The sequence below is a fragment of the Lepisosteus platostomus genome, chromosome 7, assembly GCF_059453375.1.
Source record: "Lepisosteus platostomus isolate fLepPlt1 chromosome 7, fLepPlt1.hap1, whole genome shotgun sequence".
Classification (NCBI taxonomy): domain Eukaryota; kingdom Metazoa; phylum Chordata; class Actinopteri; order Semionotiformes; family Lepisosteidae; genus Lepisosteus; species Lepisosteus platostomus.
Genome location: NC_142617.1, coordinates 61,217,956 through 61,241,232, shown reverse-complemented (window position 1 = coordinate 61,241,232; position 23,277 = coordinate 61,217,956). Strand labels below are relative to the sequence as shown.

General features: G+C 38.2%; 1 protein-coding gene across 8 annotated transcripts in view; it reads left to right on the top strand.

The window, feature by feature from the left end:
* Positions 1 to 23,277, top strand: part of LOC148659401 (talin-2) — a 138,919-nt gene that overhangs the window by 3,639 nt on the left and 112,003 nt on the right. Inside the window, exon 1 of one of the 8 annotated variants that reach the window (XM_088641581.1) lies at positions 7,031 to 7,092. The exons of the other annotated variants lie outside the window; for them this stretch is intronic. The gene's annotated coding sequence lies outside the window, so the exon portion shown is untranslated. Of the gene's footprint in view, positions 1 to 7,030; positions 7,093 to 23,277 lie in introns of those variants that run through there. 8 annotated transcript variants of the gene reach the window in all.

Here is a 23,277-nt window from a genome sequence, read left to right as displayed (position 1 = left end):
TGGTTCAGTATAGCCCCCCTTTATTATTATGAATTTAGATTTTCACAGATCAGTTTTGCCTTTTAAGGAGTAAATCAAGCCCTGGTGATTAGTTTTATGTTGACCTATTCCCTCTAGAAGCTAAATACTCACATGGGCAAAATGAGCATCTTACACTGATGGTGTTGCTTTTGTAGCACAGTACACATTAATGTCTTTGGTTGCAGAAACCTGCAAGAAATATTCATCTGATACATTTACTATTTTTTCACAATTCATTTTTAATCCTTCTTTATCTTGTAAACTATTAAGGCTTTTTCAGTTGCTTTAGATTTGTAGTACTGAAAATGTTTTACTAAAGGAATGCATTTTTGTTTGCCTCTGTAGTGTTCTCTTCTGCCTCTCTTGCCAGTTCTAATATCGTTTTAGCTCTGTAGCTTGGTACTGTATGTGCTTTGTCTGTTTTTGAATCCTCTTTCTGCAGTCTGTAATGTACTCTGTTCTGATTTTTCTCTATTAAACCACTTAAGCCATATAATTTTCTTAAACTCTGAGCTGTTTTTAGGGGATTAATTTAATTTGAGACTTTAACATGGTTTCTGACGTATAATCATACATCTATTGACAGTCTGTTCCCTTTTTATTGTTTGAAAGCTCTGCCCTTTTCCTTCATAGTCGACTGTTCTAAAATTATACACTCTAATTTTAGATGCATTCTTCATAGATTGTAAGTATGCATCAAATGTTACCATATTACAGAAATACTGAGGGGTTTGTTTATATCTATTCCATTCATTTATATGCTGGTTATTGGAAAAGACTGTCAGCTAAGAGTACCTTTCCTGGTAGGTACTTTTACAAAGGGTGGGTGGGTTAAAAATAATCATTTCAAGTATTTCAGCAGTATCCGTTTAATATTTTGTATTGCCCAACCCACTATCCCAAATTATGTGTGGAAAAATTTAAGTCCACTAATATAACATCTTTGTTACAGACCTTCTGATCTCATTATAAGTAAACCACAGTATTTTTGCTCATTTCTGTAGCCTGCAGCTATTGTTAAGCCCTTGAATCTTGTGTTTTGCAGCCTGTATCCTTATGCTGAACCACTCTTTTTTCCCCCCATTAATATTCAGGATTGTATTAACAAATGTGTACGTGTGTGAAAGACAGGAAGTCAGTGAAAATGGTCACAATTGGAGAACCAGAGAATGCAGAACTCAACCAACTCAGAATGTGGATGTAATCCTGTCTGGCAGACTGCTAAAATGTGCCAACTTGTAGTTTGTTTCATAGTGGTCAAAAGGACGGCCCCATCTCCTGATATGCTAGTTTATCCTAGACATGTTAAATTGGATTAGGTTTGGGCTTGGTGACATCTGTATAGAAGATGACTCCACAGAAGGTGGTCAAGTTCTTGTAGGCATAGATTGTACTGGAAGTGACAATGGATGCTGTTTTACAGAATGGGAAGAAGGGGATGTGTGGATGGGTGTATTTTTGATGGTTTTGTGGTTTTCAGAGAAGACATGACTTTTAGGGTAAAATAGTGTAATCCGTGATGCACTTTCCCATTGCTTTGTCGTCACATCGGTCTCATCAGTTTATGACATGTCTTTGATATTCTAGCACTAACTAGTTCACTTTTCGTAAGTTCACACAAATGTCACTTTAGGAGAGTAGGAACACTCTGTTGTAATGCTTATCTCCCTAAGATGTGATTTGGTAGAGAATGTGTAGATCATCACATTTCTTGTGCCTTACCGGGACACTTTTACTTCCAAAATCTGTTCAGTTGTTCATCTGAATGGAACCCAGACACAAGTTTAATCAAAATTTATCCGAAATTAATTCCTGCATTTTCTTAATGTGGCAAGCACGTTGGCAGTTCGCTATTAGTATTTTTTCTGTTTATGGCTTCTCTTTTCATACAGCTCTCAAAAGAAGAACTTGGCATATTACAGATTTACAAGTAGTTATTCTATTCAAAGCACATACAGTAGGCCTATATTTCTTATATGTCATAACGTGTTCTATTTCCATGGTAACACTGAACTTACTTGAGCATTGGAGCTGTAGTTCACCCTTTTCATTGGCAGTTGTTTTCTTTTCATCCTTTACAAAACGGAAAACCACTGGTCTTTATGAAACTTTCATGTGGCTTACATTGACCCGAAGTCACTTAATTGAAGCAGTAAAGGTTTTCTTATGGCTGTCTGTCTGAGATCTGGCTGCATAAATCAACAGCCTCATAGTGGAGTGATGAGATATTAGTCTTATGCCGTCTGATGTCTAGCATTGCCTGTGTCTGTTATTATATAAGTGTTCGGTCTTCAAGATTATTCTCAGCTCGCTCTCCAGCAATGTTGCGATGCATGAATGGTTCTGCTAATGTAGGTTGCAATATGAGACTCAGGACTGATTCACACATTGCTCCTGTGACATAGTGGCAAATACAGTAGAGGACTTGGTGCTGGAAGTGTGATGGGACTGTACATACTGTTGATTAAGAATCTGTTGCAGAATTAATCATTGGATGAGTAATACTAAGACATTGAATGTTAAATGTATAGGATTATGATGGGTTGTGGCTGTTTCTTGATCTCTTTTATTGAATATACAGTGCCTTGCAAAAGTGTTCATCCCCCCTGGACTTTTTCACATTTTGTTGTGTTACAGCATGAAACCATGATGTATTTAACTGAGAAATTTTGCCACTCATCAACACAAAGTACTCTATAATGTCAAAGTGAGGAAAAAACTTTTTTTTGAAAAAATTCAGACATTTTACTAAATTAAAAATAAAAACAGAAAACAATTGAATGCATAAGTATTCACCCCCTGGCTTTGACTCACCTAAATTACCTATGAAGTAACCAACTCTATTGTCAAAGTCACAGAATTACTTGACTGGAGTCCGCCTATGTGCAGTTGAGGTGTTTCACATGATTTCAGAATAAATAAACCTGTGTCTGTGAGTTTCCCTACTTAGTGCATTTCCAAGGAAACGCTACACCATGAAGACCAAGGAACATTGCAAGCAGAACCAAGACAAGGTTCTTGAAAAATACCAGTCAGGACAAGGATATAAGAAAATTTCCAAGGCATTGAATATACCTCGAAGCACAGTGAAGTCCATCATTAAAAAGGTGAGAAAACATGGAAAAACTCTGAATCTGCCTAGAACTGGCCGTCCTCCAAAACTGAGTGTCCGGGCAAGAAGAGCCGTAGTAAGGGAGGCCATCAGGAGGCCTACGGCAACTCTGAAGGAGTCGCAGTCCTCCATGACAGAGATGGGAGAAACTGTGCAGGAGAAAAACAATAGCATGCAAACTTCATAGATCTGGCATGTAGGGAAGGGTGGCAGCAAGAAAGCCTTTGTTGGGGAAAAAAACTCATATCGCATCTTGGCTAGAAGGCATGTGAGAGACTCAACAATTTGGAGGAAGATTCTATGGTCTGATGAGACTGAAATTCAAACTTAATGTTTAGCTCATACCCAACACAGCACATTACACTGAGCACCATCCCTACAGTGAGCCATGGTGGTGGCGGATTCATGCTTTGGGGATGCAGCATGGACTGGAAAACTCAAAAAGATAGAAGGAAAAACGGATGGATGGAGAGCGGCAAAAATTCTCAGTTAAATACATTATGGTTCCATGCTGTACCACTATAAAGTGTGGAAAAGTCGAAGGGGGATGAATACTTTTGCAAGGCACTGTATGCATTGACCGTATTTGCTGGTTCTTATTAGGGCTCTTTTCATTATATCACATATTGGCCTTTTCCAGAAATAGAAATATTTGGTATGGTTTTAGTCACCTTTGACAAATGTCTTTAGTGAGAAAGTTGTACAGTGGCTGACATTGTTTGGTTGCACCCAAGGGCGTTAATATGGGCTACGTCTAGGAAGGCACTTGTCAGGTTTGATACAGTTTGCTTCAATGCTTGTAGAGGTTTAAGTAAAAGATTGTTTCTGTTGACCTATTTCTTTTCTAGTGGGCTACTTTTTTGTTAGCGGTTTTCCACATGTAATAGATGTTTCTTCTCTAGCATATGGACTTTCAAAGATTCCATGAGATGTTTATCCAGTCGTCCCAAGAAGCTGCAACACTAATAAGATCGGGGCCTGTATGAAACACCTTAAATACAGACCATTGGTACAGTAAACAAGGATCACAGCTAAAGTGGTTTAACTCTATGCGTCTGGGACCACCTGGTCTTGAAGGAGTTAAAATCCAGAGTTTCGCAGTTCATTTATCCATCCAGCATGTGCCCGTGAGGACAAGAGACGAAATGCCTCAACTGTCATCAAAGGCCGCCGACTCGGAATAATTAGTGGGTGAAACTGGCATCTCAGCCAGTATAATTCCGGGATGTGCTGTGTAAACACAAAGCCACCGAAGACCGCACTTCTTGAACTTCGTGGCCAGTCTCTGCTGGTTGTCTCTTCAGCCAGAGGCATGGTGGATAGAGCAGTGGACACTGGTCTTCAATAAGGACAGTGCTACTTCTTGCCACAGAAAGCTGTTGTTGTGCATGACGTGTGCCCATTAAGGATACGAACGTAGGCAAGCGTGATGACACGAAAAGGTGTGGGGTGGGGTAGCAGTCCTTACTGTACTGATATGCTACCTCCTTTTAGTTCCTTGTAGGTTTGTATTTACTTTCCCATGAGCAGTCCTATTTGTTGCACGATGAACTGATAAGGTTAAGGAAAGTGATAACCAAAACACTTGCACGGAGTTGTATGTTCCGGTTGCTCAAAATGCACCCACAGGTCTCCAGCTCTGGAAAACCTTTTATGATTACAATGTGTTGCAGTTGCTAAAATACCTTTATAGATTTCAGGAGACACAGCATTTTCTAGGATGTTTATCTGAGCCCTGAGGTCGTACTTTGAGAATATTTGTGCTGGAGACTTTTTTTTTAAATTGCATTAACAACTTAGTATATGTACAAAAAGTCATAAGCCTTTGAACAGAAACCTGTTAGGCTGTCCAGATTAATTATCTACCACCAGACATGCCTTTACAATATAACAAGTAGCGTTTTATCTTGGTTAAGGTGTGTAATGTCCAGAAATTTCAGCCCAATAGCTGATGTTCACCCCCGCTCTGCGTTCATACGATGTAAGTCTCGGCATAATTCACTGTCCCGCCATAGAGCTTAATTATTCATTGAAGATCCTCATCTGGCTTTAGCACAATTATAATTAGCTCTAGGCAGCAGTACAAGTCTGTGGTATATATTATGGCATGCATGCAAGGGACTTGAGCTACACCTCGATTGCTGGTTGCAGGATTATCCATCTGCCAATTGCAACTGAATACTATATCTCAGACATTTACAGCATCTAAAAGCAGGGTCTAGTATAAGATGATAGTCTTTGTGAACCAAAGAGCAAGCGAAGTCAGTGTCAGTAACGCAGCAGCTTTCTGAAAACATGGTAAGCAGGCTGAACTGGAATATTGAAGACTTCTTCTGTGTTGCAAATGAGTGTGTGGCCTGCTGCCAGAAATTCATTACTGAAGCTTGGCTGGTCCTCTGTAAATGTTACTTAAATTGATGAAATTTGAGTTGAGACTTTGTGGTTGGGGTAGGGTTTTCTTGCTCTTCTGATAAGACTTTTTTGTAGCTTATTGTGTCTGTAAGTTGAAGTTGTCTTTTGTATATATATAACTTATATATATATATCTGGTAATGCGAGACAATGGCCTCATTTCCTTTTTTATTCTCTTTTCTCAAGCCTGCCTTTTTTCCCCATGAGACTTACATACAGTAGGTAAAGTATACTTAAAGTCACAGCCGTGTATTATATATTTCCTAAACTATAACATGTCTGATTAGTACACTTGTACTAGTATAAACATTATACGTATATGTATGACGTGGTTTTAAAACCAATGGGTAAAATGCATGGAAATGAAGGGAGTGATTCAAATGTGACTGAAAATTATTTCTGCAAAACTGATTAGTAAGGATTTCTTATGAACTCTATTTCAGTGGATTTTATTTTTACTGTATTGTTTTATCTTTTCTTTTTGTTTAAAAACAGTTCAGTAACATTGATTGGGTGTCTTCTTTTAGGTTTGTTCAAAATACAAGTTAGTTCTCTCGCCTATTCAAAGTTCATGGTCAGCACCGCTTTTTGGCAAAAACCTTCAGCCACGTCTCCTTTTGTCCCTTACCTTCTGGAAACAGATGTTAACAAGTCAGTGGCCTGATTCTAACAAGTCAGTGGCCTGAATTTCTTGTTTAATTGCACCTCTTACTAGTGGACTGCATTTTGTTATTAAATATTTGATGGGCACAATTGCAAAGTTTAAGAAAGCAAGAAAGGGAGCCCATATAGCTGGTTTGTAGTTTAACTGATCCAGAAGACACTGTTCTTTAGAAAGAAGCCAGGATATCGGCTTCAACGGCATGGCTGGGCAGCTTGTTCTCCACACCCACAGCGTTTTGAGCAAAGAAATGCCTCCTGTTCTTGCCTTCATATACATTTCTGCATAGTTTTGACTTGTGTCCTCTAGCTCATATTTCAGTCTTGGTTCTGAAGTCTGCCAAGTTGAATTTGTCAACGCATTAGAGGATTGTGAATGACATGTGGTTACCTTATCTTCTCTGCTCAAGACCTAGAATCTTCAGTTCCTTTTGACTGCCGGCGTAGGGCGTTCCCTTAAGTCCTTTATGATTGCACTTCTGTGTAGTTTCCACTTACATCTTCTGGTGCTTGTGCACCTGTTCGTACTTCATAAAGATTTATTCCACACTTCATGCTTTATTTCCAAAATGTAATGCTGTAGTATTTTACAAACTGGACAGCAGTTTATAGGTAAAGCTTCCCATGAGAATAGCTGAAATCTTAGTGCGAACTGTGTGTTTGGCTGTATTGTGTGTGTATTGGCTGTATGTTTAGATCAGCTCTTGTGTATAAAGTGTTGTACAGTATTCCACAACAGGAAAGTGAAAGCTGGTAACCTCCTGGACTTTTATCAGTGACCTTGAATTTGTGCTCTGATAGCAGCTGAGCCAGCTTTGGCAAGAGTTGCTTCAGATTGCTTGGATGCCTCAGGGCTTAAGAAGGGGGTTCACGTTTAAGGAAAAAAGGTACATAAATTCCATTTGTGTATTTTATCAAAGTCTGCAAAATATCATTAATGCAAGTTTGGAATTAGTTAGCCTGTTTTGTGTTTATTCCACATAATGGAAGCCTGAGTTCTTGAAGTTAATACTTCTGTAGGTGTTAAAATACTGAATCGCACTGCTTTGCTTGATGTTTTTACTGTTTGTCTTGAATTGCCGAAGTTTTGGCATTTGCTTGTAGATGTAATTAAATAGGAAGCACCATGTGAACTTTCCTTTTTTCCGTCTCCTGGACGGTGTATCTCATGGTAGACTGTGGAATCGTTAATAGTCTTTGCTTTAAGATATGTTTCAGTAACGCAGGAGAAAATCTATCAATACGAGCATTAAACTGTATGAATGGAAGGAGAAGTGTCCCACCTGTATTTGCAGTAGTCAACTCCTTTGAGGATGTTATGATTCTAAAGATCAGGTGGTCAGTTACATTATTGTATTTGTTCCTTAGCTAATGTAAATTTTGTGTGTATTGCAAGACAACCTGGATAAGGACAAATGATAGTGCTTGCTCCTTAAGACTGTCTTTAGTCTTATTTATCTGAAAGGTTTGATTTCAGAAGAGACTGGAGAACATCTTTAAATGGGCTAGGGAGAAGCTGTTGAGTAGCTGGCTGTTACTATTTTTCCTGCCAAACTATTTTTGCCCTGGTTACCCCTTTCATGTCATGTCCCTTAGTCACTGATGTAGAAATGTAAGCAGGTGTTTTACCACTAATAGAGCTGGACCTGGACTGTGATTCAGGGGAAAGGTCAGAACCTGTGGCACTTGTGTGTCCTGTGTTGCTATGCTTTTAATCAAATTACAAAGAAGACTTGGGCTACCTGTCTTATTATTATAGCAAGATGTAATCTATTGATGAGACAACAGGAGTGTTGAAATGACTTGTTTCCATGTCTTAATTATTTTGCATTGTATTTATAGATGTTTATTCTTTTCTTGGCTAGTATTTGTCTTTTGATGATGTATGCAAACGGCAGTTTTTGGTGACGCTGTGAATCTTGTATCCACAGAAGAAGCTATCATGCATACGTACTCAGAAGTGTAATATCAACACTGACTTTTTCACATTAACGTTGCAAACTTATTCTGTTGGTTTGGTGGAAATTGTGTTTTCAGTGTCGGAATATAATTTAGAATATAATAAAACATTTGCAGAATCTGCATTAGGTCTATTTTAAAACATAAACATTCTTCATTTGTCCTGTGATTTGGCTGCTCATCTGCTGTCACTGCTACAGATCTTTACTATGTGCAAGGGAGGATTGAATTATTTAAGCCTTACGAGGACTTTTTAGCATTTAATCAGAAATAAGTGTCTTCTAATAGGCAATTTGTTGGGATTTGGGAAAATCACTGGAGACTATAATTGTGTTGTACTGTAAATTGTCTATGGGTTGAAAACCATAAACACTATTGGTCTACTGCTTATATTGTGTCCCTAGTTTGACATTTTCTCTTCTTAGTTTTCCCATTAGTATAGATTTTCAGTTCCATGTATTATTGTTGTTCTGGGAGATAATGGGATCAGTACAGGCTTCCATTAGTGACTAAGCATCAGCTGTTATGTTCTCCGTTTCCCGAGGAGCATCAAATGGGCTCTGACGGAGTTGCTGGAGCCATATAGCTGAAATGACCACATCGTGATTCAGAGGTGGGACTCCTGTAGCCTGGGAGAGCTACCTCCTTTTCAGTGTATAGATCTTGAGTGATCAGTTTTATTCCACTGTTTTGGAAGGCTTAAGATGGGTGAGACCAGTACATGCAAGCTAGTTTGAAAAGGACACCCTGTCCAGAGTATTGTGTTCAGGTAGCAGAAGAGACTTAGAAAGGGACTTGAGTGTTTATAAAGATACAGTACATCAACTTTTATATGCTGTGGGGAAGCAATATAATAATGCATAATGAAAGTGAAAGGTTTTTACAGAATGGTAAGATCATAAAGTAAAAAACAATCTACAGCTACTGTAAGTAAGCAGACTCACAGGACGTAAGTAAAAAAAAATAAGAAAATGCACATAAACCACAGATCTGGCTGCACCTGTGTACTCAATGGTGCCCATCCTGAAGAGGAATTTTGCCAGTGTTTTCATAATTGAAAGAAATGAAATGGTTGTTTCCTTTATCCCTTTGAGAATGGAAATCTCAGGTGGAGTTACAGTATACTGTCTGGTTTACTGTTAGTCAAAGGGATTTTGAAATCTGCTGAAAGTCTGCTTTCTTGGGGCCCTTTCATTTATGTTGATCTGTTGTGCTATCTATCCTCTGGCTTTTTTTCTATTTTGCATTCTTTATTTGCACAGCAAAATGATGTCTTCAATGACAGGATTTCTTTATATGTTTGTATAGGATTAATAAGAGCAGGTTTACACGGGGCTTGCTCAAAATCTTATTTTGGTATTAAACGAGGAACTGGGTAATTTTTCCATTATTTCCCATGTGCCTTTTTTAACCCTTTAACAGGGAATCTAAATCAAAATACTCTTTTGGGGGCATATCCTCTGCTATAGCATGCATATACAGGTGCATGTGATACAGTTAGAATTGTTCACATCTTCTACAGTAATGACATTTTGCATTACTTAAGGCTTTTCCACAACTGTCAAAATCCAAAGTTGTGTTTCCAAAACTATTTTTTTAATGTTTAACACACTGTGTATTCTGTTCTTATGTTAAATATTTTGAATTTTAATTATCCAAAACCTCTAACCATGGCTGAAAACAGTTATTATCATGCCGATACAATTAACACAATGGTTGAGTGAAATGTAAGTTGCAGTGGCATTCGTTGGCATTTATTCTAGGCACCAAAAAAAGAGGTTGCATTTGTTGGTGTACTCTTCAAGGTGATTTATCAACTTACTTATTTCTCCCTTAGATCACATAGTTGAAAGTGAAAGCATGGTTTATTTATAAGGTAAACCGAATTATACATGTGAAGAATTTGTCTAGGACTGTCATTAACATTTCCACATTTGTAAATGTTCCCCATTTGTCTTGTCTAAGGATGGGCTTGCAAATCTTAAACAGAACAGGAGCAAACCATGGTTAATTAGTGATTAAGAAGATGCTTTCACTTATTTCACTTTATATTTTGCAGTACAGTAGAGATGGGTACTGTAAAGGTCTTGTGTCAGTTGCTCTGTGGCTTTAATACTCACAGACAGTATCACATTCTACCACATGAGCATGTGTTAATGTCTTCTTTGTGTCCACAGTAGAACTATATAAGGGAATTCATGCTTTGTTTATTAGTAAATGGAGAGTGAATGGGACACCAGCCAGGTCTTCAAACTCTGAAATTGGGAAGACTAGGCTGAGTGCTCACAAACTCTCACTGTGCTGTAAGTCAAAAGCTTTTAAAGGGCCCTTCTTGGTTTTGGCAGCTGGATTGCATTACTTTTGTGAATTGTTTTATGTTAATCAAAAGGTTTAAAAAACATTTTGTGAACGTGGGGTGTCTTTGAGTTGCCTAATGCACATGCTTAGAGGCAACTGCTTATTTTATACAAATATTAACCTTTACTGAACCCATGAAGAAAAAAACTAAGATGAAAGGTAATGTTAATCCAAAACATCAGAAAAACGCACCATCATACACCATGTTGTGCGTGTAGTTGAAAAGGGAAGACTTGGATACGGTCCATCTGTCAAAAAAGTAGGTCAGTAGACATCAGTCCTGTGCTGTTCTCTTTAAGGCACTGGTGCATGCTGGAAGCTGATATGGAGGCTGAACACTTAGGATGCTACTCTGTGCTAGCAGTCACTGTCTCTATTCTTGTGCGGTATTTTAAATTTGCTTTAAAGGGCTAATTAATAAACTTCATGCAATTTTTAAAATGCTTTTACTTGCCAGTGTCCTAAAATGGTTTTATCCGGTTGTACTTTTTTGAAAAATATTGCTTTGTGGTGGGCAATTTTAAAAGATGGATAAATATAAACATCCATTCATCATTTGGGAGGCTATGGACATTTACTGCACTTCCTGAAAGGACTAAATGTGTTATAGGACATGACCCTGTGAACTGCAGTGCAGCCGATCTATTCATACAGACATTTAGGAAAAGGTGCAAGGCTGAGTAACAAAAACAGGGTATTTACCACAGATCTGCACTTATAGCTAATACTGTAGGTTATTTTTGCTTTTGTTCCATTTTCGATTTAAGAATCTTTTATGTAAGATTTGATCACAAGCCTTCTGACAATGTAAACACCGTAATGTATGGTCTAAGTGCATCTCTTACTAGTGCTACTTGTACATAGTTTGTAACAAGTTGGTTGGGTAAGAACTACCTTTTCTAAATCCATGTTGACTATTCCCTAGGATCCAATTTCCACGCAGGTGATCCTGTAATTTAGTTCTAACATTTCACTTGAGCATGCAGCTTTTTGGGAAACAACCAAATCTGAGCAAACCATTAAGGAATTCTGACAATTAAGTAAAGGTATATTATACTGAAAGGCTTAGTCTATATAGGATTAAAGCAGTTCACAATGGTGAAGATGAACATCTGCAGTAAGATATTTCCTGTTGATGTCTATATCCTTCATTTCTTCCTGTTTCTCAAGTTCCTAATTATTGTTTTTTTTTGTGGATACTTGAGTATGAAGTGAGTGACAAATTCATGGGATCAAGTCAAGGATGTTTTTGTGACTACGTTTTAAAGCCAAAAAAGCTTTTTGCTGTTGCGTTTAATCAAAACTGTGGCAGATCTAGAAACCTCACCGAATGGTGCATCGTGTATTAACCTTCAGTCATGTCTCGAGCCAGATTCATGCACATCCACAGATGAAAAGCTCCTGTTTCCCCCCATCTTTAGTGTTTTTGTGTTTTCGACTTTCTTTCAGAAGAGCTGCTCAAAAGGAAATAAAAGAGGAAATTCATAGCATTCATTGTTAAATTCTTTAGGCCATGCTTTATCAGTAGTAGCTGCAGAACTTGTGATGAAATACAGCTAGTCTCCCAGGGTTGGGATTTTAAGTAAAATCTCGTTACCTACTGAAAGCTGTAACCAAAATCTTACAGCGGTTCTTCTCATAGCAAGTGAGAAGATCTTGGCCGAGTTCTTATTAAAACGTTATCCTGCAATGAAGATGTATAATTTGTTAATAAATGAAAATTGACTAGAATGATCTCGCTAAAGAGGATAATGCTTTATATTTCAGTGTGCATCTTGACTTTTTGCATTCAGAATAATAATAAGATATTTCAGCCCTGCACCTGCGGAGCTATGAAAAGAATAAAGCCACTATTGTCCTTGCTGTGCAAATAAAGGTTAAAGCAGTTCTTTTGATGTCTGCTAAAGCAAATCTTTTGATAAGAATCTGAAATTTATTTTTTAATTACTTAGATGTACTAGTTACTCAGTATGGTAAATATAATTTGACTCCTTCCTGTTGAACAAAGTTCATTTTTCAGGAGCTGATCAGATCAAACTTGCAAAAAGATTTTTTTCTGCTTTATCCCCACATTCTTTACTTAAAATAATTGAAAATTGACCCGCGGTTGCTGGAATGCTACATCTTAAAACTGTTATTGTTTATAAACTTCAAATTCTTATGTTGCGGAGATAAGCAGTTATCCAGTAGTTATGTACTGCATTGCGTTCACTCAAGGAGTCAGGATTAGTCATACTGCAGAGTGATTTGACATTATTATTTTTGTTTACTTTGCCCTTGTAATAATACATTATTTTAATAATTCTTATTTTATCAATCCTCAAACTACAGATGTCATTGTCTTGCGTAGAGGACAATTGCATTTTTAATTATTTCTAACTTAGCAGTGTGTATCGCAAACCTATAACCCATATAGGATTGGCTATGGCCCACAGTTAATCACATGGATTGTTGATGAAAGCGTCTGTGGTTTTGAAATAGTTAAGCCATTTAATAAGACCTGCTGACATTTGGTGTTTTGTGACAAAAGTACAGTAACACTGTACTGGCATGGTGCTGATTGGTCATATTGGAGTTACCTTCATTCCAAAGTGGGGTGGGGGCTTTGACGTGAAAAATGTGCATTTCTTCATTTAAATTAGGTAATCTAGTAAGTGTGGTTCAGAAATATCTGAAGGTGTTGCGCAAAAGAATAGTTGAGAGTAGTTCTAATTTTCAGAACTGGTGTGTAAAATGATCATACTTTTCAGTCCTTTGTAACCTAAAAGTTTTTCAAATCCATTTGGTTGCAAGTTGGATGATTAACCTTTGAAACACATTTTCATTATGGTTTTTGCTACCACTTTTTGTGGAGGTTTAAAACATAGTTAAAGATTCTGTCGAAAATCCTGAGTTTGTTGAGTATGCGTTCATATTAGGAATTGCCTAATACACCAACAGCATTTACTGTATGTAAAACCGCCTCTGTGATATCTCAGGGTCTGCTTTGTTTGCAGTTGGGTTACTCTGCCTGTCATACAGTATCACATATGCTGACATGGCATTTTTGTACGTAATATTCTGCTGCAGTTGTATTCCTGATCCTGAGTTCAAAACATTTAAGAGTTTTATGAAATCATATGATGGAGAGCTTTGCACATTGACATTTTTGGAAGTCGAAATTGACTAAATCTGAATTAATTCACCTTTTCTTTAATATGATTTACTAACGGGAACAAGAAAATTGCCAATAGTGTTTTCTAATCAAGCCTTTGGCCCGCTTTGGATATGAAGGTCTGAACAAAATGTTACCACGTTTTGAACTGAAGTTAATTTTCTAATACCGGAAACACACAAGGCCTGATTGGACTGCTTCTGCTAATCAGTGAACTGGGATCAGTCTCACTGGTCTATTCCCCGAGGTCAGTTCCAGTCTCCTTTACTCAGGATCACTGCACACATAATGGGGGGGAAAAAGGGTGAAAAATAGTGAAAAAGACATTTTATTTTGTCTAGGTGTTTTGTGTATAACGAGCCATAAGGCCTGGAAAAAGCAAATCTTTGCAAAGGGTTTTCATGTGAAAGATACAGCAGTTTTAGATATGTACATTGTAACATGATTATGGCCTCAGTTTATCTCATATTGACTTTAATGACAAACTAATTAGGAGTGTGTGGATTGAACACTGCATTAGTACATTTAAGTCGTGCCAACTGTTAAGAATTTACTGGTCTCAAGTTTCATGTTCATATATTTATGCACTTCAATGTGTAGTAATGTTACCATTTGAAGTGTCTTGCTGATTGTATTGTCTTTAATATTAATAAAAACATACTGTAACTCAAAAATGATTCAGATATTGCTCTGTCCTGTATCCTTTTCACAAAGAAGCTAAAGGTTCACTCTAACTAAACCTAGCGGCTCAAATTGTGTATTATAACATGTTCTTTTGTATTTTAAAGCCATTCTTTCTCATGGTATTTATTTAGATGTATTTCAAACAATTTTAGTTTTTCATGAAAATGCTGTTGCCATAGCCTGAGTCTAGTCCCAGTGATCCAAATTTGACGAATACTGTGATGGTGCTGTTATCAGCTTTAAAAAAAAAAAATGCTTGTCTATTCCTTCTCTGGTCCTGTTGTCAGCATTGTAGCTGTAGCTGAAAGGAAAAGCCTTGTAATTTCTAACATAATTCTTGTTCGAACTGCCTGCAGCCCACTGCCTCCCATCAAGACCAGAATAGTATAGTAACTATGCCTGACTAGTGGTCCCAATGTCGACAGCTCAGCTCCAGTACGCTCAGGAGGGGAGACATCATGAGCAGACTTTACAAAAGTGGCAGGCTTTACACCTGGGACGCGACAGTGATATAGTGTCGTGGTGAGGCCATTATTTATAACCTGTACAATGGACAGGCACAAAGGAGGGAAAGAGGATTCCAGATCAGTGACATGCAGTAAGTACGCTCAGTTCTGCAGGGCATAGTTGTGCTCTCATTGCGCTGATATGCTTCAGTGACATAGAAGTTTATAGTTGTTCTCCCTTCATTTTTGGGGGTGGCATAGATTAAATCTATCATATCGGCACCTTCTGAGCTGCGTATTGAACCAGCCATCTTTTAACGTGGGTAGCAAGGAAATGAACAGCGAGTAAGTTGTGCATTTCACTACTTATGGCTGCTTGTTTTAGTCCCTGCAGAGCGCTTGGCTCTGACAGACGGAGAATCCTGTGTGTCTGTCAGTGGGCACCCTGCAGGTCTTATGCTTTGCGGTTATGAATTGTTTGTGTAAGTGATAGACCTCATTCGAACTGCAAAGTCTGGCTGCATTATTCATTCTCGAGGAATGCCTGGTCCACTAGCCATGCTCTGAGCACATTACTTGGGATAAATGTTGAAATTCGGCACGGTTAAAAAATAACCCTCCAGGGGCTACCATGCATCAAAACGGAATGTGCAAATGGCAAATTCAAGTTGACCTCATTTTGATTCCTCTTTCTGTGAGTTGTTAATAGAATGATTGAGGATTTAGATATTTTTCCCGGGATGAATGTTAAATAGTGGTATGCTATTCTATGTCCACCCTTGTAATAAACTGGCACATTTATTGCTAATATGTTGCACTTCGGTTATCTCCGATTGAATGTTCCTGCATGTAAGACTTCAAAATCTAATAATTCCGTACAATTATATAGATCTTTCCTGGACACTCAAAGCTTGTTACAGGTAATGGGGACTCCTCTCAACCACCACCAATATGCCACCTGGATGATGCGACGGCAGCCATAGTGCACCAGAACGCTCACCACACATCAGCTCTCAGTGGGGAGGAGAGCAGAGTAATGAAGCCAGTTGATAGATGGGGATTATTAGGAGGTTGTGATTGGTAAAAGCCAGGTGGAAATTTGGCCAGGATGCTGGGGTAACACTCCTACTTTCTCCTTTTTGAGATGACCTGGGATTTTTAATGACCACAGACAGTCAGGAACTTGGTTTTACATCTCATCTGAAGGATGGCACCTTTTTTGCAGTACAGTGTCTACATCACTGAGGCATTAGGACCCACACAGACCACAAGGTGAGCGCCCCCTTCTGGCCCCACTAATACCTCTTCCAGCAGCAACCTTAGCTTTCCCAAGAGGTCTCCCATCCAGATACTGGTTAGCTTCAGTGGGCTGCCAGCTGCGAGTTCTAAGTTAATATAGCTGTCATATAGATGTCATAAAATCTTAATGGATTTTTTAACTTTATTAAAGTGCCGTCTAACATTCCATATTTGTTTTTGGAATTAATAGTCCAGTATAGTTATGCTAACATATCTAGATTTTAAATTACTGCCTACATGTCAGGATCACAGGGATTCCTTAGTTGTTGCTAGCTGCTATTCAGAGAACCTGAGCTTACAATCTGTGATAGTTTGAAAGACTCCTGCTACTTTTTCATTAAATAAACCATTACCATTAAACCAATTTGAAAAGCACTAGCAGGCGTTAACTAGTAAGCATTTTTATTTATAGATTACTTTGGAGTCACAAATTTGTTAAACTCGGCTTTCTTTACAGAGGGATGACAGTTCCCATCTGCTCTCACCTTTAACATATGGCCTGGTGCATCGTTTTATGTTAAAGTGCAGGGTTGAGCATGGAGTGTCTGTGTGTCTGCAGGTTTTCTTTCCAACTCATCTCTTAACCTAATTCGACTTATTATTAGCTTAATAGAACCAATAGTGTCTCCCAGCTCTAGTCTTTGCTGCTTTGAAGAGTCCTAGAAAACCTGCAGAGACAATGGCCCTCCAGGACAATTTAAAGCCTCAGATTAATAGGTGGTGGGAAATAGAGATCTGCTGATTAGAGGTGATGACAGGTTGGCTGAGTCTTGATGTGAGTTGTACCTGTCTAATCACATGATTTAATATTTGGGATCACATTTGGCCAGCCCTGGCTTTGGTGATATCCAGGTCACCCAGGTCTTGTTTTGCCTTTTAAATTGTCCTCTTCCTTTTTTCAGTGATTAATTCTAGCATTATATGTGACGTGGCAATACAAAATCAATGGGCTAGATTCAGTGCAGTTTCGTCAGAAGTAAAAATAGCTCGCTCGCTTGTCTTTTCTCTGAGTGCTACAGTATGCTGACAAGGATGAAATGAAGGATCCTGTGGCAATTCATTCAAAGCGGTGTTACCGTTACATGCAGGTTGCATGTGGTATCAGACATAATGTTCGAGTAGAGAGCTTCCTTGAAGAGTTCTCTGCCTCTTAATGCTGTACTTGAGCTGATGCTTTTATTTTGATGTATTAGTATTGTGTAGTTAATGGAATGCATTTCAAGATGGAGATGCTATATATTTTGGTCTTCACTTACGTAGGCATAAACTGTTCACCTATAGTAAAAACAAGTGACATATTTTGGCACTGACCGAAAAGCCTAACAAACAGCATGTGTGCCATAGGCGTCACCTTCCACACAGCCTGTTTTCAATATTGTTTTTTTAAAAGTATTTTCTTTGCAAGCAGTTTAAAAATGAAAGGAAAAGTTCCTTACATGATGACAAACTGCAATGCAACTATGGTGATCCACTGAATGTTTTTATTAGGGATCTGCTACGTTCCTCCCCCACTCTCTAGCTTGCCAATACGCTGCATAGAATGGGAAGGAGTTAAGATGTTATCTTTTAAGTTCATCATGACTCGTTTTACTCCAACTGTTAACTTTCCTTTAAATGGACTGAAATAGCACTTCAAAACTCCCAAAGACTGACCTAGTGCCAGTGAGAATCAGAAGGAGCATATATTCTAATAGTGTGTGCCTTGGACATACTATGCTCTGTGCCACTGTCCTGTGGAGTAATATGACCCCTCCGCTACCTATAAATACGTCCGCTCGGAAGTGTGACAGGTGCTAGGCCTTTTGAGTGGAGACCTGAGTGTCGGTATTAATTCATTTGAAAAGCAAAGACGAGGACTAGAGCACAGCATTACAAGATGTACACAATGCAGTCTGGATCCTTAAGGTGTGTCTCAGAGGCTGTTGAGTACAGTACAGGTGGAGTGAAATCCAGCCTTGTCTCCTTAACTTTTCTGAGTCACAGTGTGCAGCAGCAATGCTAGCGTCTGATCAGTGTGAGGGCTTGATGGGAGCATGGAGTGCCCTCAAAGGCATTAATTTCCCTGGATCTGGAGGGTTCCAGGGTTTATGTTTAAGGCAGCTTCCCACTTTCTGCAGGGGGAAGGTGGTGTGACGTTCCAGTGGAAATTCATGGGGAGGTGGGAGTCGAGGCAGATAACGCAGGAGGAAGCCTGTGCCATCTCTCGGCTCTGTGTTCTCTGTGTGGTCTCCAGCAGGCCACGATGGTGCCAGTTCAGTCTGCCAATACATTGTGTCTGCAGTAGTATGCTTTTCAACTGTTTTGTCGAAACAATATTCCATTCATTAACGATCCCTTTGTCACTCTCATTGTCCAGACTGTTTTTTTTTGGAGACCTCTGCTGCTGTATGCAATTAGGCTCATGAGTGTGGATAGCTGAAGGAAAGATGTCAAAAAATGTGTCCATAGATTTTCAATATAAGCATTTGAAGTATCTTCTTATCCTCATGAAGTTAAACAACTCAGCATAGCATAAAAAAGCTTTTTACAGAAAAAGGTCCTAGATTGTACTTTCCTTATGATTATCAGTCAGACTCATGTTCAATTTCAATTTACACATGGTAACCTTCATTTAAACAGTGGCTAGGCAGAGAGGCAGGACCTGATATATTAAGATTTGCCCTGTTCCTTCCTACAGGTGCTATGATGATGCTTCCTGATGTACGGATAAAAAAAGAAAAACATAATTGGGTGATATGTAGGAAATATGAGCATCAACAATTTTTATATGAGTACCAGATCATTTTTTTGCATGACTTTTGTATTTCTGGAAGCTCTATTAAACTGTAAGAATGCATTATAAATATTTGTTGTGCTTCACAAATGAAATGTTTCAGTTTTTATTGCTTGTAATAATACTGTTGTATCTACTCCTTCTTTGGCTACTTTCCAAATGCAGCATGGCTGACATCCTAACAGCAGAAAGAGTGCTCTGCTGGGATTGTGAATAAACACTAAGTAGGGATTGTGTACTCTATGCTTTGCTCAAGTGTTAAGGACTGAAGTAGAGGTTATTTAAAACAGTAGATTGGATGCCACCCATGCCACAGTAGAATGTGCCACTCAGAGCTGGACACTGGAGCTGGACTGGACAGTCAGGCTGTCTGGCTCTGGAGCAGTCCAGCTGGGGTTACTTAGTTATCATTTTTATTTTCTGGGAGTTAATTTTTCCTTATGACTTGCTTCAGAAGGCTCCATTTCATCCTCTTTTCATTAGTGTTTTGAAGCCATCCAGTGCTCCTGGGTTGATTTTTCAGAACCTAATGAAGCACTTGTGTGGGATTATGGATCTAATTATTATGTGGTTCCTTATTACTGACGGCACCAATGTTGCTTTTCCAGAGATGCTCAGCAAGTAATTTCAGAGACTAATATGTTGTTGACAGCTTGATTTTTATGTCTTTGCACCCGGGAAGAAACTGCATTAAATTACCGCAATGAGATGCCAGGAGCTTCTCGTTGTGAGACTTGTTTTCAATAACTATTAAGAAGACGTGGTTTCTTAATAAAAAAAAAAAACTGCTGCTTTTTAAATAATTGACAGCAGTTTGTCATTTATGGTTCGTGTAGATAAGCTAGCTGAACTGGACATGATTTTACACTTTTTACTTGTGCACACGCTTCATGATAGGAATAAATTGCATCCTGTTCTAAGGAGAAATCTTTTGGGACCTAGAACACATTAATGGGTTCCAGAAAATGTTACAGAGACAGCTTTTCTTGATCCCATGAGATTGCTGCAAGGACAAGAGCTAATATGCTTTGAGATTGAATAGTTAGCTGTTGACTACTTTCGCGAAAGCTTCTAATGTTAAAGTCAAGGACCTATAGATTCGAGAGTGTCTGTGTTTTCGGAGTGTTCTGAAAGGTTTTCAGTCCAAAATGCTTCTTAATGACTATAAACATAGCAAACCCAAGGTTGAATTACTGAATTATTTAATCTCTTTCTGCGTTGACTTTAACCCTAAGCAGGTGAATCTAGTTGAACTACAGTACTGCTTTAACAGTCTAATGTAGACCTTTTCTTTTACATGTCATGAAAGCCTCATAGTCACACTGGTGCCGACAAATACTTCTTGGTTGTTACGTAAACTCCAAGTCAGGTTCATGGCTTTGAGAGTGCTTTACTAAATAAGGCACTGAAGGGGCAGTAGCAGCATAACATAAAAAAAATCTTGTTTTTAGTTGCTTGTTGTAAAAGGTTTATTTGAAACTTAGTTCTTACCTGCTTAGTTTCAAGATCCATTTAGGGCTGTTTTAATTCCAGCTTCTGTTATAAACATACTCTCGTGAAAGCTGCCAGCGAGTTTCACTCAAATGGATGCTTTGCTTCCATTCATGGTTCTTGTTAGGAACGCTGTAGCAGGAATAATTGAATTACAGGGATGTGAAGAGAGGGAGGTGTCTCCACAATTGGAAGGTTTGAATAAACATTTGGGACACTCTGCTTTTTCGTGGGGGATGGGCCATGGGTAGCTTACCTTGCGTAATAGAAAGAGGTTGTGTATTTTGTCATTTCATTTTCTACAGATTTTCCACAGCATGGATTAGATGCCATCTCTACACAAGGCTTCTAACCTTTTGACCCCTGAAGAGGCCTGGTAACAGCTGGTGCACAGATGTAGTGATCTTTGCAAAACTCACAATGAAAGAAGATACTGGAGCATGCAAAAGTAAAATTATAAAACATGTGGCCTTTTAGAAATGGATTTGCTGTTTCCAAGCCTTTAAACTTAGTTCTTGTGCCAATGGCCTACAAATTGTCCTCCTTATCACAGAGTGATGCATCATGCAAGATCTAAAATTGCCTCACTCTGCTAGTATGAGAAGGATATGTTCCTTTCAATTAACTGAGCACACATTTGTTGCTTGTGTCTGAGCTCTAGCTTAGACATGGCTTTATCTGATCTGACACGGCTTGACACCGTTTTATTTTGGTGAGTTTTAAATGTTTTGTAGATTAGAATTCCAAGAAATGGAAGATCCCATTACCATCCTCCAGTCAGCGTCTTCAGTGTAACATCTTGGAACATCCTAAGACGTTATTTAAGACAAGAAAGCTGTTTTTGGGGCTGGGCCAGATTGTTTTAGCATTAACTATAAAAAGAAGCAGCTTGACTGCCTGACATCTCAGCTTTTCTAGTATTTTTCTTTCAGTATTTTGAAAAATTAATTGGCAAATTAGTAGTGAGGAATGGGTTTACTTCAGGTCTCTCAGACTAATATTAAACTGTAACATTAACCTTCCTGTTGCATTTCAAAGATGTTCCATCATAAATCAACTTTATAGCAACATCTGTAGCATCCATGTTAATAAAGTAACTGAGAGTCACTGTTAAGAGCAAACAGATTGATTTAATTACCTTGTTCACCCTCTTCATTGCTTTCTGGAGCCCATTAAGAGCAGATTAAACTAAACGTTCTCCATAAATGGATAACATTCATAAGTTTAAAGACACCTTCATGGAATAAAAATCACACTGCCTGAAAATGTAATATGCTCACTTAATAAGACAATACTGAAGAAGATAGGCTCAATGCTTGACCTTTTATTAAACAAAATCTGTAGAAAAGACCCTCGCGCTCATATTTTAATTGCTTTTCTCTTTCAACATTTTGTGCTTCATACAGGTGAGTATTGTCTCTTTGCATGTTAATGTGGCGTTTCAAACTATAATGTCATATCTTTGTATGATATGTGTAATCTGTTTCAGCAGCCCTGGCTTTTGGTAAAGTGAGCCCCTCGAATCAATGTCCTGCCCTTGAAAGGGTTTTGTTAGAAGCTGTTAACACAGAGCACGACCTTGTTTCTAATGCCTTGTACAATGTATATTTAGTAGTTTTTGAACAGCAGCGTTGTGGCTCCCTGTTCCAAACTAATCTAGCTATCAGTTTCAGCCTCGTCCAGGATCCCCTCTCTGGCTGTCTTTAAGTTTTCTATTTAAACAGTGCTTCCTATTTATTTTGGTGCCAGTAACTGTTAGAACATTTTGGGTTGTTTTAGTTTGATATCTCTGTGTAAAATAGACTTAAGCTATATAAATATCTGAAAAGTAATTATTTTGCTAAATGTGTAAGTTTTGATCAGTTGTTGCAAGCTGCAACCAGTTTATATTCTAGAGTGTTAAAAGTGCAAAAATACTTAAGCCTGTTGAATGATATGACTGGAAAGGATGTGAGACTTCACTTCTGTTTTAATTTAATTTTGTAGAATAGGTTTCCTTCTCGACACTTGGAAGATAGTTATTCATCAAGGGATTCACGTGCTATTGATGCATGGGATGGTTAGTTCTCTGCTATCATTATTTTCCAGGACATCTTAACTAAAACCTAATTAATGTTTTTAGTCTCAGAATGTGTTTCAGTGTTACGGTTCAATAATGTCTTTATTAAGAAGGATGACGTTTCAGTTTTCCCTCTATCAGTGATTAATTTATTAAAAAAGAGCTGCCTGGATGTTTATAGTGAATGTTAAATCACTCATACATAGAAACAAAAGCCATTTAACTTCTAATTGTCTCCAATTAGTTTGTTGTTAATAGTTAATACAAGATTATTTTAAAACTTGAAAGCTGAAGTCAGGAAGAGCAATAGGATTTCTGGGTGTGAAAATTCAGGAGCAAAACTAAACTTTCATCCCATTATATTTCGTACCTGATAATTACACATCAAAAAAGTTTGTATTGAAGAAATAGCCTCTCTAAAAGGCTTTTAATGGCCAGTCTTTCACAAAATTCAGGCAGCACCTCAGACGTGCCCATTGTTACTTATTTTACAGATCTGCTGGTGGGAACAGTAACGATTTATTTGCTTGAGGCTTTTGAAAATGACTTTGACAGGACACCAGTTTTGTTTGTAAAAGCACTGATAAAAGTATCATCGTTTCGATGTGGCCAATCTTGGTGCATTTTCCGTCACTTTTCATTCAAATGTTTTCAATGGTTGAGAGCCTCAGCTACCTTTTCCTAAAGGCTACAATCAGAACTTCAGTGATTGGGACACATTTTATGTGGTGCCAAAAAAAGTCAACCTACTTTAACACTTTTGCGTTTAAATAGTTTAGCGCATTACGTTAATATAATAGCAGTATGTGTTGCTTAAATCTTTTAATTATGACAGGCGCTCTGTGCTCT